The sequence below is a fragment of the Lissotriton vulgaris genome, chromosome 7 (genome assembly GCF_964263255.1).
Source record: "Lissotriton vulgaris chromosome 7, aLisVul1.2, whole genome shotgun sequence".
Taxonomy (NCBI): Eukaryota; Metazoa; Chordata; class Amphibia; order Caudata; family Salamandridae; genus Lissotriton; species Lissotriton vulgaris.
This window is the reverse complement of record NC_141695.1, coordinates 793,077,347-793,090,686: the sequence shown is the minus strand read 5'-3', so window position 1 is coordinate 793,090,686 and position 13,340 is coordinate 793,077,347. Positions and strand designations below refer to the sequence as shown.

General features: G+C 51.1%; 1 protein-coding gene and 1 pseudogene across 3 annotated transcripts in view; both read left to right on the top strand.

Moving 5' to 3' along the window:
* Positions 1-13,340, top strand: part of SLC26A11 (solute carrier family 26 member 11) — a 300,059-nt gene that overhangs the window by 133,654 nt on the left and 153,065 nt on the right. The window lies entirely within an intron of this gene.
* On the top strand, positions 425-719 carry LOC147702426 (protein S100-A11-like; annotated as a pseudogene).

Sequence of the window (13,340 nt, the reverse complement as noted above, 5' to 3'; positions counted from 1 at the left end):
TAATATGTCAGAACTCTGTGTTACCCTTTTATCAACTTCAGGAAGGTTGAAGGCTAAGTTTGCCTTACCAGACTGAGGCCTCGCCCAGCTGGTGTGACACACAGTCTTGCAGCAAGTGCCAGTACCTCCTGAGTCCCTCAGGTCTGTGCTGATAAACTCCATAGTCCATCCATAACCACTGAGTATGCTTGTGTAGGCACACCTTTGTAGACACCAAAGGAGAGGTGTTGGGGAGGAGAAATGACCCCGGAATAGCTCTGGACCTGCCTCGATGTCATCAGAGGAAGCTGTAGGTTGGCTGTGTGGCTGAACAAAGCTGAGAAGCTCTCTGCTCGCCTGATGACCATTGCTCCTAGTCCAGAGACAGTTAAGACACAAACAGCCAGCCCTTTCCAGAACTTTCACAATGTGTGAATTTGCACAGATGTGTACAGATCCGCCTTCAGAAATGGAGCGCTACATGGAATACCCGATCACCACTTTTCAGCCCTACGCTGGCAAGGAAGGGGACCGCAGCAAAATGTCATTCGAAGAGGTTGAACATTTCATTACCGGAGCGTAAAAGCTTAACAAAGAGACACTGAAGAAAATTATGGCCTCCTAGTCTACTCTAGCCTTTGGTGGTGTTGATGGGAAGAAAGATAATCAGAGTGACTTCCAGGAGTTTTTTTAACCTAATTGAGGGTATGGTGATTGCCTGCCACAAGGCAATAATGTGAAGGCAAATCTGCACCCAAGCCAGATCTCAAGTATGCACAGACGTACATCACACTTTGCTTCTTTACAGTTACCTTCCATAAAATATTACAGCACATTTGTCATAATGATCAGAAATGGGGGCCATTTCTCACAGTCACTGTAATTTTGATGTTGTTTTTGACTGGATCAAACACTCTTCAGATCACCTCAAGGGGGTAATGTCCAATCCAGCAAATACTTTTATTTAAATTTAAACTAGCCAGTCCCACCATGCTAAGCACGCTAAACTGACAGTTAATTTGTTATTCTTGGAGCATGAAAAAGATCCGGAATGTGGAGCAAAGACAACAGCAGTGCCTCCTTTAGTAGCTTCTTTTACCTGAGCCTAAGGCAAACCCAACAACTGCCCAGTCACGCAGTAGCGAGTACATTTATCCAATTAAACTACTGACCCAATCATATGGAAGTAGTGCCCCATCCATGCTGCAAGCCCGAAATAGCTCAACCTTTCCTCAAATAGTGCTCCGTTCCCGCCGGGCCTGCAACCAGGGCCATGAGTCAATGCTGGCAATGTTCCAAGCCACCCTAAGGTCACTACCCAGGCATGGCAGCGACTGGCTCTCTCTGCTCCCAGTGTTGCATAACATTTTTTCATATCTACAGGCAAAATATATATAAGAAGGCAGCCTAACGACCATGGTCTGATTGCAGTCAAGCCTACCGAAGGATGCAAACACAGAGATTTCATACATTTATGGGCCGGGTTCTATTCTTGTTCTTTCAAAAGAATACACCTGTTATGAACTCATGAAGCCAAGATGCCAGCAGTTGCCTTATTTGGAAACCAATAAAAGAGATAAAATACATTTAAAAAATAAAGATTGTCAGGATAAGGTGTTGATTTGTGGCCACCGCCTCAGCACTCATAACGCGCTTGCTGGAAGCATTTGTGACACAGATTGAGCCAGAGAAGGGTTCATTGGTACACCCTGCGTGCCCTTCTAGAGTGTGACCACTACTACCACCAGTTCCCCGGGGGCTCTAGTCGAGGGGGCTGACAGCGATAGCAGCAAGATGAATGATACTGCCAAGGCAGGCCAACTTTTACCTGACCCATACTCAGAGATGCCTACCCACAAGGGCGCTGTTCAGCAACTTGAGAGGGGGTGAGGGGCAGCACTGGACATTTTCTGACTCGGAAACATAAACCAGGCCTGACATAAATGTTGTAAAATTGTTTTTTTTCATTCCCGAATCCTAAGGCTACGAGTCATCTACTTAAATTGGTATCCTTGCACTAAATACTAAAACTAATAAATGTGTGTTAACACCTCTGACAGGCCTCTTGTCACGGCTTCATTACCTGCTGCTCTGTGGCAATTAATATAAGGTGGCTTGAGTCACTGATTTAGTTTAACAGCACAAAGACTAATACTAAATCTTCAAACTCCACTCACTGTTCGCTAACACGGATGCATATGGGGCGAGCAGCCAGCACTGTTCCAGATTTCCTAACTTTAATATTAGCGCTGTAAAAACACGGGTTGACCCAAAAAGTCGCTGGGACCTGGGTAAAATGATAATACAAACAAAGCGGTCCCAGATACTGGAGGAATTAGAACAAGATTAAATAATATCTCAACTGAATTCATAAACGGTATCACAGCATTGTTTTTAATCACAACGTGTACACAATTATTCAATAAAATACTGTTCCTAAAATACATCAATATTAAATCATCGATAGTGCCCCTGAAAGAAGGGAGGGGGAAGGGTGGTGATTGGATGGTGAAGGAATTGTGTAGATAACAAAACAGTGGTCACTGAGACCTCAATGAAAGAATTACTACTAATTGATTAATACAAATTAAAGTACAGAGATCTCAAATTAGTCAAACAAACTCATGCCCATCGGAACAAAATCTCAAATGATGATTTAGGAGAGAGGCTGAGAAAGAGGAAAGTGTCGACGTTTCGACCCAGATTGATGCAGGCATATAGTAGGGCCTTGCTAGAGGGTCTTCATCAGGACGGGGAAACAAGAGGGGCAATCAATTGGCAATGGAGTGTAGCAGATTAGGCAGCAGCCGGGTTTGTTTGAAGAAAAACGGTCAGTCAATCTTATAAATAAGGTACCGTCATATGGTAAATAAGGAATCCGCCACCTGGGTCCGGATCCTGGAATGAAAAGTCGTTAGCGCAAGGTAAAGAAGGCTGGGGATCCTTAGGCAATATCTTATACCCTTGCGATGGGGATAAGTTCAGTTTCTGGGAATAGGGAGTCCTTGAAGTTCTAACGGGGGCTCTGATATGTGACGGGCCAATGCTCCAAGGTCAATTAAAGTAATGGTCACCAAAAGGGGTCCAGGTTCTCTGAGAAAAAGATTTTGAAGGATCCACAGGTGTCTGTTGTGGGCGCTCCAAGGGGGGTCACTGTCTTAATTTTGGAAAAGTCGGTCCGGTTTCTGGAACACTCGTCCAATTGCTTTGACGGGGGTCTGTCTTGCTCACGGGTGTCTATTGTGGGCGTCTGTTGAGAGTGCTCCAAACTCAAGGGTGGTTGCTATCTAAATTTCGGAAACGGCCGCATAAATCGGTCGGGTTTCTTAGAATATCTGCCAATTGCTTCAACGGGGGTCTGTCTACTCCACAGGTGTAAGCACCGGGTCACAAAAAAGACTGCTTATCTCTACTTCCTGGATCTACGGTCCGATCACGTGATCGTATACTCCAGATGGCAGCGAAGAAAGACTGTCTATGCTCTAAGCAAGTCAATTCCTTCACCATCCAATCACCACCCTTCCCCCTCCCTTCTTTCAGGGGCATTATCGATGATTTAATATTGATGTATTTTAGCAACAGTATTTTATTGAATAATTGTGTACACGTTGTGATTAAAAACAATGCTGCGATACCGTTTATGAATTCAGTTGAGATATTATTTAATCTTGTTCTAATTCCTCCAGTATCTGGGACCGCTTTGTTTGTATTATTTAATATTAGCTGCAGCAGATGAAAAGCGTTAACCTCCAGAATGCAAAAATATTCCTGTCAAATTCCAAAATTAGGCCGCCTGATTCTGAATGATATGCCATGCTTTGGCCATCAAGAACTTAAATGCCACAAACAGTCTATAAATCACCGGAGAAATCTTCTTCCCTCGGAAATCAACATTATACAAAGCTGAACAGAGAATCGGATTGCGCACTTTGAAATACCTCAGAGATGCCTACCCACAAGGGCGCCATTCAGTAACTTGAGAGGGGTTGGGGGGCCAGCACTGGGCAGTGTCTGACTCGGAAACATAAACCAGGCCTGACAAACATTCTGAAATGGGTTTTTTTCACTTAAGAATCCTAACGCTAATACGGGTTTTCAAAATAGGTATCCCTGCACAAAAAGTAAGTAATCCGTGTTAAAACCTTGAGAGGCCTCTCAACACAGCTTACCTGCTGCTCTGTGGAAATTAATGTGAGGTGGCAGGCTGTACTGAGAAGGGCAGATGGCGCAGGTCCCGGCAGTTCTACTGCTAGTGCGACCTGCAAACAAGTTGCTCTGCCTTGCCACGCCTGCTGCAGCTCCGCACTGGCACCTATAGCACTCGTGACTCAACAGCGCGGTGCCAGTGAAGAAAAGGCGGGGGTGCTCAGAGATGGTCACAAGACGTGGATAACGTCATAGGAAGTAGAGGAACGTCATCCTCTTCGGCCCGCCCCGCCCCACCCCAGCTAAGCTCAAGCCAATCTGAGCAGCTGGAGGGCGGCATCGGACCCTGAAAACGACCTAATAGCCCAAATAACACTAAAGGGCTACTAAATTGAGCACCACGCAGCGCGAGCTACTCATAGGGTCTCGGCGAGCTACCGGTAACCGTCGATCGACCAGTTGGAGACCCCTGCTCTAGGGTTTTCCACCTTAGTGATGAGAACTCCCTAGAGGTTGGGTAGTTCTCCCCACTTTCAGCTGGGGGGGACACGTGTTGGACCTGTCAGCCTTGGGGTGGTCTTCCCCTACATTTTTGCCCTTGCACCTCCCATTTTCACTGTACCTTTTTGTTGGACCTAGGACTCTAGGCGCCTCACCACTGCTAAACAGTGCTGAGGTGCAGGTGCTCTCCCCTAAAATCTTGTGATGCTGGCATATCTGCCACAAGCCCCTGCTACTGAAGTAAGGCTGAACTCTCCATAGGCTAGCATTGGGAACCCCCCTTATGGGATAATTTCTGACAGGGACCTAATAGGTCTGTCATGTTTGGTCTTGTTGGACTCTGGGCGGAAAACCCTTTCCAGGGATATATGGGGTTTGGGCACTACTACGCTACGGATCCCACTTTTTGAAAGTGGACCTTTCCCTGCCTACTCTTAGATTGCGACCTGTAGCCTCCCCCCTCCCTTCTGCATACAGATAGCTGCCTGGGTTGGGAGGTGGGAGTGGTGATTCACACCTTCTTCCCTTGGATGGGCTGTGATGGGCTTCCCACTGTAGCCCTAACGGCCCTGTCTCTCGTCACTGTGACAGCCAGGTCAGGGAAGGCAGGGTACATACCAGAACTCCCTGGATTCTTCCAGAAGCCCCAGCCCCCAGACCCTTCCAGAGACTTCTACCACTTTCTAGCCCCTAGACTGTGGGATATATAAGGGAGGATCCTGGCCTCACTTCTTTGTTACACTGCTGGACCTGGAAGAACCCCTGCAGGAGTGAGGTCTGCTGCGCCAGGAAGGATTGCCATTTGGAAGGAGGCTGGCTGCTCCAGTAAACTGCTGCCCCTACCTACTGAGCTGCCCTACTGCCTGCTGATCCTGCCCTGCCGCCTGCTGATCCTGCCCTGCCAGGGAGACTGAAGGAGTACCATCACCAGAGTGTCTTCACCAAGAGGCTAATTAATCCCCTGCTCACTGTAGGGACTGTAAAAGCTACCAGGACTATAAGGACTGTCTATCCCCCTGCCTAGTGGGGATTTCTAAGGATCATCAAGCTTCCCGGCTGTCCAAACTGCCTCTGCAGCGCTGGGTGCATGAGGATATTTGATTCACCCCTAAATCACCACTGCCACACAGGATCAGCCTGCACAGTGTAGCTCTGTGAAGGGACTATAGCGCTGAAGCCCTGATGACCTCCGGCGCCGGCAGGAACCCTTAAGGCATGGTATAGGGCTGTGAAGCAGGAGCGCTGTGATTCAGTTATCACCGCTGCCACTTGGGCTCCGGGGCAAGCTGTAGAGTAGGAGCGCTGTGGCAGAGGGAGCACTACGCTCTGGTATTCACCGCCACTACCTGGGTGTGGAGGATATTTAAAAAACTGTCTCCCGATCGTCCCAGCTGTTGTGTTCTGTAGTAGGGGAATGGCCGCCTTAGGGGTAGCGACTTGGGGCCTACACTCCGGGGCATCTAGGTCTAACTAGGCCTGACACGTGGCCTTAGAAATAACTGAGACGGACACTGGGAATAACTTCTTGGCTCTCCGCCTGCGCGTCTGAATGCGTACGTGCGTGCGGGGCCCCTCTTTATTATAGCAAGTCACATGACTCAACGTTGGACGCTCATGGCGTCAGGGGCGTGCCAGATCCTGGAACATAACATTCCTCCTAAAACAAGGAAAAAACAATAACAACGACGACACTAACATTATCAAACAGTCTGTCATGATTCTCTTCAATGGCATACTCTGCTCCCAATATTGTTCCAACCTTGTGGGGCATGATTACTGACATCACACTCATATAACTTTTGCTTGGAACAGTCTTACGTGAAATGGTCGCGCAGCCGACAGGAAGGTGTTGGGTTTCTTCTCAGCCTGTGTTGCGAACTTCTCTGACTCGGAATGTCTGTCTCTGTGGCTGGTGCCGTCGCTAGCGCCTCTCTGTCTGCCACCTCCGGATCCTGCATATCCTCGAGGGCCCCGGAGCCATCACACGCCTCATTACTCTCGGCTGCTCTAGCGTTGCTACTCTGTGTGACCTCGTGGCTGGGGGTTAGTTCCTGGTGTGAAGGACGGGTTGCAGTTTCAGTTCTATTGTCGGACGGTGGGGGACAGGATACTGTTGGCTCAGGATGGAAGTGTTTGAAATGTGATACGTTTCTTGTTACTGTCTCCCGTCCCCGGACTGCTATTATGCGGGTGCCTTTTACGCCAATCACTCTCCATGGTCCTTTTTCATAGTTCAGCCTAAACTTGCCGCTGGTTACCCTGTTGCGAAGAAGCACTAGATCGCCTCTGTCGAATTGTGTCATCACCGCCCTTCTCTTCTTGCTGATTTGAGCAAAAGTGGCCTTTCTTTTCTGCGCAATCCTGTCTTCATTCACCCCCTCCGGTGACCACTGTGGATGGTGAGGGATGGAGTCAGTCACCACTCGCCCCATGAGGACATGTGCTGGGGCTACCCCGGTGGTTGAGTGTGGGGTTTGTCGGTAACTTCGGAGGAATGTGAAGATGGCCATCTCCACTGACTGGCTTTTGTCATGGGCGATGCGAATGACTTTGTTCAGGGTTCTCATAAATCGCTCGACCGCCCCGTTGGCTTGAGGCCAGCGGGGGGTGATGCGTCGATGTTGGGTGCCGAGGGATGACAGATAAGAGGCCATCTCTTGTCCTTGAAACGGGGGTCCATTGTCTGTGCGGAGTTCGCGCATTGCCCCGTGAGTGGCAATAATTTTCTCTATTTTGGGGATAACGTTCTCGGCATTGGTGCTGGCTATTATCTCTACTTCTGGGTATTTGGAATGGTCATCGATCATTACCAGTGTGTGTCTTCCATCCGGGAGGCTGCCAAAGTCCATACTGACCCTTTCCCATGGTCGTTGGGGCCGAGGTTCCACTATGATCTGGGCTTCCCTAGGAGCATCTCCTGTCACTTGGCAAGCGGCACATGACCTCACCCCCTTCTCTACCATGTCGTCCATTAGGGGGAACCACACTTTTGTTCGTAGCCGCGCTTTGGTTTTGACCATTCCCTGGTGGCCCACATGTGCCAGTTGTACCACCTGGTCAGCCAGTGCCGCAGGTATTACCAGCCGATGCCCTCTCAGCAGGCACCCTGTTTCGTCCTCACTTAGCTCTTCTCGGACGTGATGCAGGCTCTCCATGATCTTCCGAGCTTCTGGTGTGAGCACCTTCCAACTCTCCTTGGCTCTGTGCCAGTTCGCTGTTCGGAGAGCCTCTTTGGCCCTCTGGAGACAGGCATCCTGCGCCGTGGCATTCGCAATGTCGTCTATGGAGAGGGGCCGCGGGCATGACCGCGCGATCACCCATTTGACGTATGCCTCCGTTTCTTCGGCCTCCTCCATTTCTTCCGGGGTGGCTGGCCTGGGATGGCGTGATAGGTAGTCCGCCGGATTCCTTGCCCCAGGCTGGTATTAGATGTTGCAGTTGTATTCCTGCAGTTGGAGTAGCCATTTCTCGATGCGAGGCGGCGGCTTGGTTGATGTTCCCGAGAACAGGGCCACTAACGGTTTATGGTCAGTTACCACCGTGAACGGCTTGCCGTATACATATAGATGGAAATGCCGGCACCCCCAGTGGATGGCAATAGCTTCTTTTTCAATTTGGGAGTACCGCTGCTCCGTGTCTGTAAGAGATCTACTTGCAAAGGCAACCGGTACCCAGTCCATTTCGTCCCTTTGCTTTTGCATCAGGACAGCTCCGAGTCCTGCCGGCCCGGCATCTACCGCGATGAAGGTGGAGTTTCGGGGATCAAAGAAGGCGAGTGTCGTGTTGCTCGAGAGGGACGCCTTGATGTCTTGGAAGGCCTTCTCTTGTTCCGGTCCCCAGGTCCATGGGGTGGAGTCCTTTGTGTGGTCACGCAGGGGAAGTGTGAGGTTGGCAAGATCTCTGATGAACCTCCCGCAGTAATTAACTATGCCAAGGAAACTCCGGACCTCGGTGACCGTAGTGGGGGGGGGGTGCGTCCTTGATGTCTTTTACCTTGTCGGGGTCTGGGTTGACTCCTTCTGCCGAAAAGACGTATCCAAAGAAGCCTATCTTTGTTCGTAGGAATTCACACTTTTCTCTATGGAGCGTAAGTCCCGCTTCTCTTAGCCTGCGAAACACTTGTGTTAGTCGGTGATTGTGTTCTGTGATGGTCCGGGCGTGTATCATTATGTCGTCCCTGACATTTATCACCCCAGGTATGCCGGTGATCAATTCCTGAATGACATTCTGGAACACCTCCGCGGCACTGGAAACTCCAAAACTGAGCCGGGTGTACCTCCGAAGACCAATATGGGTGGAGAAGGTGGTTATATTTCGCGACTCCTTGTCTAGTACTAGCTGGTGGTATCCCGATCGTAGGTCTAGCTTGGAGAACCAGCAGGCCCCGGCCATTTCTCCGATGAGGTCATCAATGGTGGGAGTTATGTGACGCTCTCGTTTTATGGCCGCATTGGGGAGGCGCATGTCCACGCAGATCCTGACTGCCCCTGGTTGTTTCGGTTTTCTGGTGACTACGATGGGCGACACCCAGGGGGTGGGGCCTGAAACCTTTACGATGATGCCAGCCGCTTCCAGTTTGCGAAGCTCATCTTCCACCAACGGCCAAAGAGGGAACGCAATGCGTCTGTGTCGCAAGGCCACCGGCTGTACTGTGGGGTCAACATGTAGGTGTATTTCCCGGCCCTTGAAGCGTCCAATGCCTTCAAAGATGTCAGGGAACTCCATGAGGAGTTGTTGTATTGATTCCTCGTGGACTCCGAAGGCGAATGTTACCACACCTAAGTCCTCGGCTGCTCTGCAGCTTAGCAGCATGCCTTGTCCCTCTTCTGACACAAAGATGTTCGCATTGATAGTCTTGTCCCCATGGCGGACTGCCGCTTGGAACTTCCCTCGGATCTTGAGGGGGATGTCCTGTCCATATGCAAACACAGTGATGGGAGTGGGGCTCAGGGCCGGAGGCGTGGCCATGGCTCTGTAGAGCGAGGCGCTCATGAGGTTTATGGACGCTCCTGTGTCCACTACCGCCATTATGTCCTGTTCCGCCACCCGGATTGAACATTGAGGGAGCGTTCTGGTGCGACGGGCGGCGGTGCCGATCATGTGTACTTTATGCACTGATCGTTCCTCCTCCTCGTCATCGTCCATGTCACTGTGGCTCTGCTCGCCCTCCGTTACAGTGTTTACTGCTTGGCGTGGCTTACGGAATCTTTTCGATCGGCATACCTTTTTGAAATGGTTCATCTTGCCACATCCCGAGCAGCGTTTTCCCCTTGCTGGACATTCTGGCGCCGGGTGACGCGGGCCTCCGCAATATCCACATGAATGCCCTGATGCCCCACCCTGTGCGTGTGTTGTCTTTTTGTGCCACTTGGGTGGTGTTTGGACTTGAATCTTGTTGACGGGTTCCACTTTACCGGTTGCTTGCAGTGCGGCTTCCATGTGCGCTGCCCTGGCTTTGGAAAGTTCTTTCGTGCGGCCGAGAGTTAGGATGTCGGCCAGCGGCTTGCCGGACTCCTCCAGTATTCTTTCCCTCAGTTTGGCAGAGGTGCAACCCTGTATGATTTGACCACGGATTTCTTCTGTTACATCTTGGAACCCACAGGACAATGCTAGCTTTTTGAGTCTGGTGTGGTAGGTGTCCAATGACTCTTCCGGCAGCTGACGCGCTTGTCTGAATACAAAACGTTCATAGTCCTGGTTGGCCATGGGTTCAAAGTGGGCATTTAGGGCGTTTATCAACGTGTGATGAGTTTTGGGGGTCGCCTCTGTGAGTGTTGGAGCAATGGAGTGTATGTCCTTGCCACCTAGGTGGAGCACCATGGCTCGCTTTTGTTCCTTGTGGACTTTCGTGGCTTCGAAGAATACTAGGAGTCTGTCCACCCACTCTTTCCATTTTGGGGCGAGTGTCGAGGGCGCACCCTCCACCACAAACGGTTCGATGGGCGGAATCGTGGCCATCGCCCTGGGAGCGCCTGATCAGGCCTTCGACGGGCCGGGGCTGCGCCTGAGCCGGCGTGCGATGGGGCTGGACGTGGGCCTCCGCTGTGCACTGGACTATCGACGCCCGGAAAGTGGCTGGTCCGTAACCGTGGAGCGCTCCGCAGGGAGCCTGGGAAGGCGCGTGCGACCGGCGCACTTACCACGGGCGAGCAAGGCCACCGGTGGGATGGGCAGGCGCCTCGTCCGCTAGATGTGTGAGACGAAGCAGGGCGCCGCCCCGATCGTCATGCCAGACGGACCGAAGCGCGCTTCACGCACGTGCCGAAGGGCCAGGTGCGGCGCTGGGTGAGAAACCACCGACGGGAGATCACGCAGCTTGGGCAGTCGTGACAATGCGCACTGCAGGATGGCGCTGGGCAGCACGGCTCACCTGTGATCCCCCAGGGATCAAAGTCTTCCCTCCAAGCGCACCCTGCAGGGGCGTGTGATGCCGTGAGGCACGAGCACCACGAGCCGAAGGACGGGCTCGCAGCCGCCGCACGGGACAGCAGGCACACACGCACCCCGGGCGAGGATCCGGCAATCACCCTCGTCGCCAATTGTTGTGTTCTGTAGTAGGGGAATGGCCGCCTTAGGGGTAGCGACTTGGGGCCTACACTCCGGGGCATCTAGGTCTAACTAGGCCTGACACGTGGCCCTAGAAATAACTGAGACGGACACTGGGAATAACTTCTTGGCTCTCCGCCTGCGCGTCTGAATACGTACGTGCGTGCGGGGCCCCTCTTTATTATAGCAAGTCACATGACTCAACGTTGGACGCTCATGGCGTCAGGGGCGTGCCAGATCCTGGAACATAACACCAGCCTCCACCCCGGATTTAACTGCGCCGTGAAGCGCTAAGGCAGTGAAGAGTTAAGTGCCCAGGATCCCCACCGCCATCCGGGAGGGAAGAGAAGCCCAGCGAGGTTTCGTCTTCTGACGTCAGGGACCCGCCGCGCTGTGATTGGGTGTCGGTGGGACTGAAGAAGCGCGAGGCGGCACTACGCAACCTGGGCCGGGCCCGCTGCTGCCAGGAGTGACGCGGGAGCCGAGCCGAGGGGTTGCCTAACATTCAGGACTCCCTAGGCGAAGCGCTGTAGGACGAGAGGAGACGCGCCAGGAGCCGGCGGTACCGCCTCGCTCCTCATCCAGCAGCAGCCAGCGGAGATCGACTGAGGAGAGCCTGTGCCATGACCGCTCTCGCAGGTAACACTTCAGAGCTTTTCAGGTTGCTGCGAGTGAGTGGGTTGCGGGAGGCTGTTTACCCTAGTTGCGGGCCATCTCTGAAGGCGGGACTGGGAACACTCCGTGAGAACGCGGCACTGCCTTGTTTAAAAGCGGACTGCCGGGGACTGCCTTAGCCTATTTGCGGGAGCAATCTATTCTTGCCAGCCGACTGCGGGGGCCGTAACTGAAAGATTGCGGACCGCCTCGAGACTGTGTGGGGGCATTTTTGAGATCAGGCCAAAGGCTGGTGTCACTCCGCCTTAAAGAACTGCGGTCCCATAGCGGTACCGCCGGGGCCTTTGCATTATGTTCCTTAAGCTCCAGAGACAGTGTGGAGTGAAGGGCAAGCTACCTCGGACTTCTCGGGAACTCCTCCTGGAATCAGTTAAATAACCTGTGCCCGCAACGTTCCTGCTCTGCGCCAGGCTACCCTGTCTGAAGCTGTGGTCCCTACTTGGACTAGGGTATATACCCCGGCCAACTAGAGATCCTGGTTCTAACAGTCTTCTTTCTTGAAAATGGGCTTACATTTGGAAGCCCTAAATGCAGAGAATTCTAAATGCTACAAACCAATGTTATACTAGCCTGTGTTCCCACACATCTGCCTGTAAAAATGGTACTCTGCCTGTGTGGGTGGGCCTAGCGTCTAGACAGGATATGGTCCAAAAAGCAACATGAACAGATAAACTGTTTTCACTTCAAAGAGGCCTGGTTTGTGCAATGTGGATTATATGGCCTAGGCCATCACACAGGGAAACCTATCAAACTCCGAAATTTCTTAATACTAGACACCTGGGGGAATACAGGGTGGTGTGACTTGTTTGTACCCAGAAGCCATTTCAAACGTACAACTTTGACAAAAAAATCACATTTTCATCATATTCAGAAGAAAAGTTCGAGAGTCTGCAGGGACCCACAAATATCATTTTTTTGTTTGATTGATTTATCAAGTTTTTCATATATAGAAACAGTACAATACTAGTATGCAGTAAATCACAGTACAAGTACAAACTAGTCCATAGGTGAATCCAGGTCTCTCAATAATACAAAGGAGTAAACTTGTAATAACGTCATCAGAGGACTAGAAGTTAATAGGCAGAAGCTAACCCAAACATGGACTCTGTGGTTACATTACAATACATCCCAGGGACCCACAAATGTTATTCTATCAAGCATTCCCACACGTCTCTAAATAAAAACAGTACCTCACTTGCGTGGGTGAGCCTTGGGCTTGCAAATAGATTGGGTCGAAAACACAACCTGGGCTAGTCACATTTTCCCACTTTTATGTAATGTGGGTAGCTGTGAATTTTGGGGCCCAACTCAGGCGGCACCAGGGATGCCTACCAAACCTGTACTTTTCTAAAAACTAGACACTAGGCGGTGTCCAGGGAGCCATTAATTTGGTTGATCTCTTAAGGTTTTTGTTTTTTTACCAAGTCACCCTTGCAAACCTCAAACTATAGCAAAAGCATATATTTTCATCACATTTCGATTAAGGAAATTCC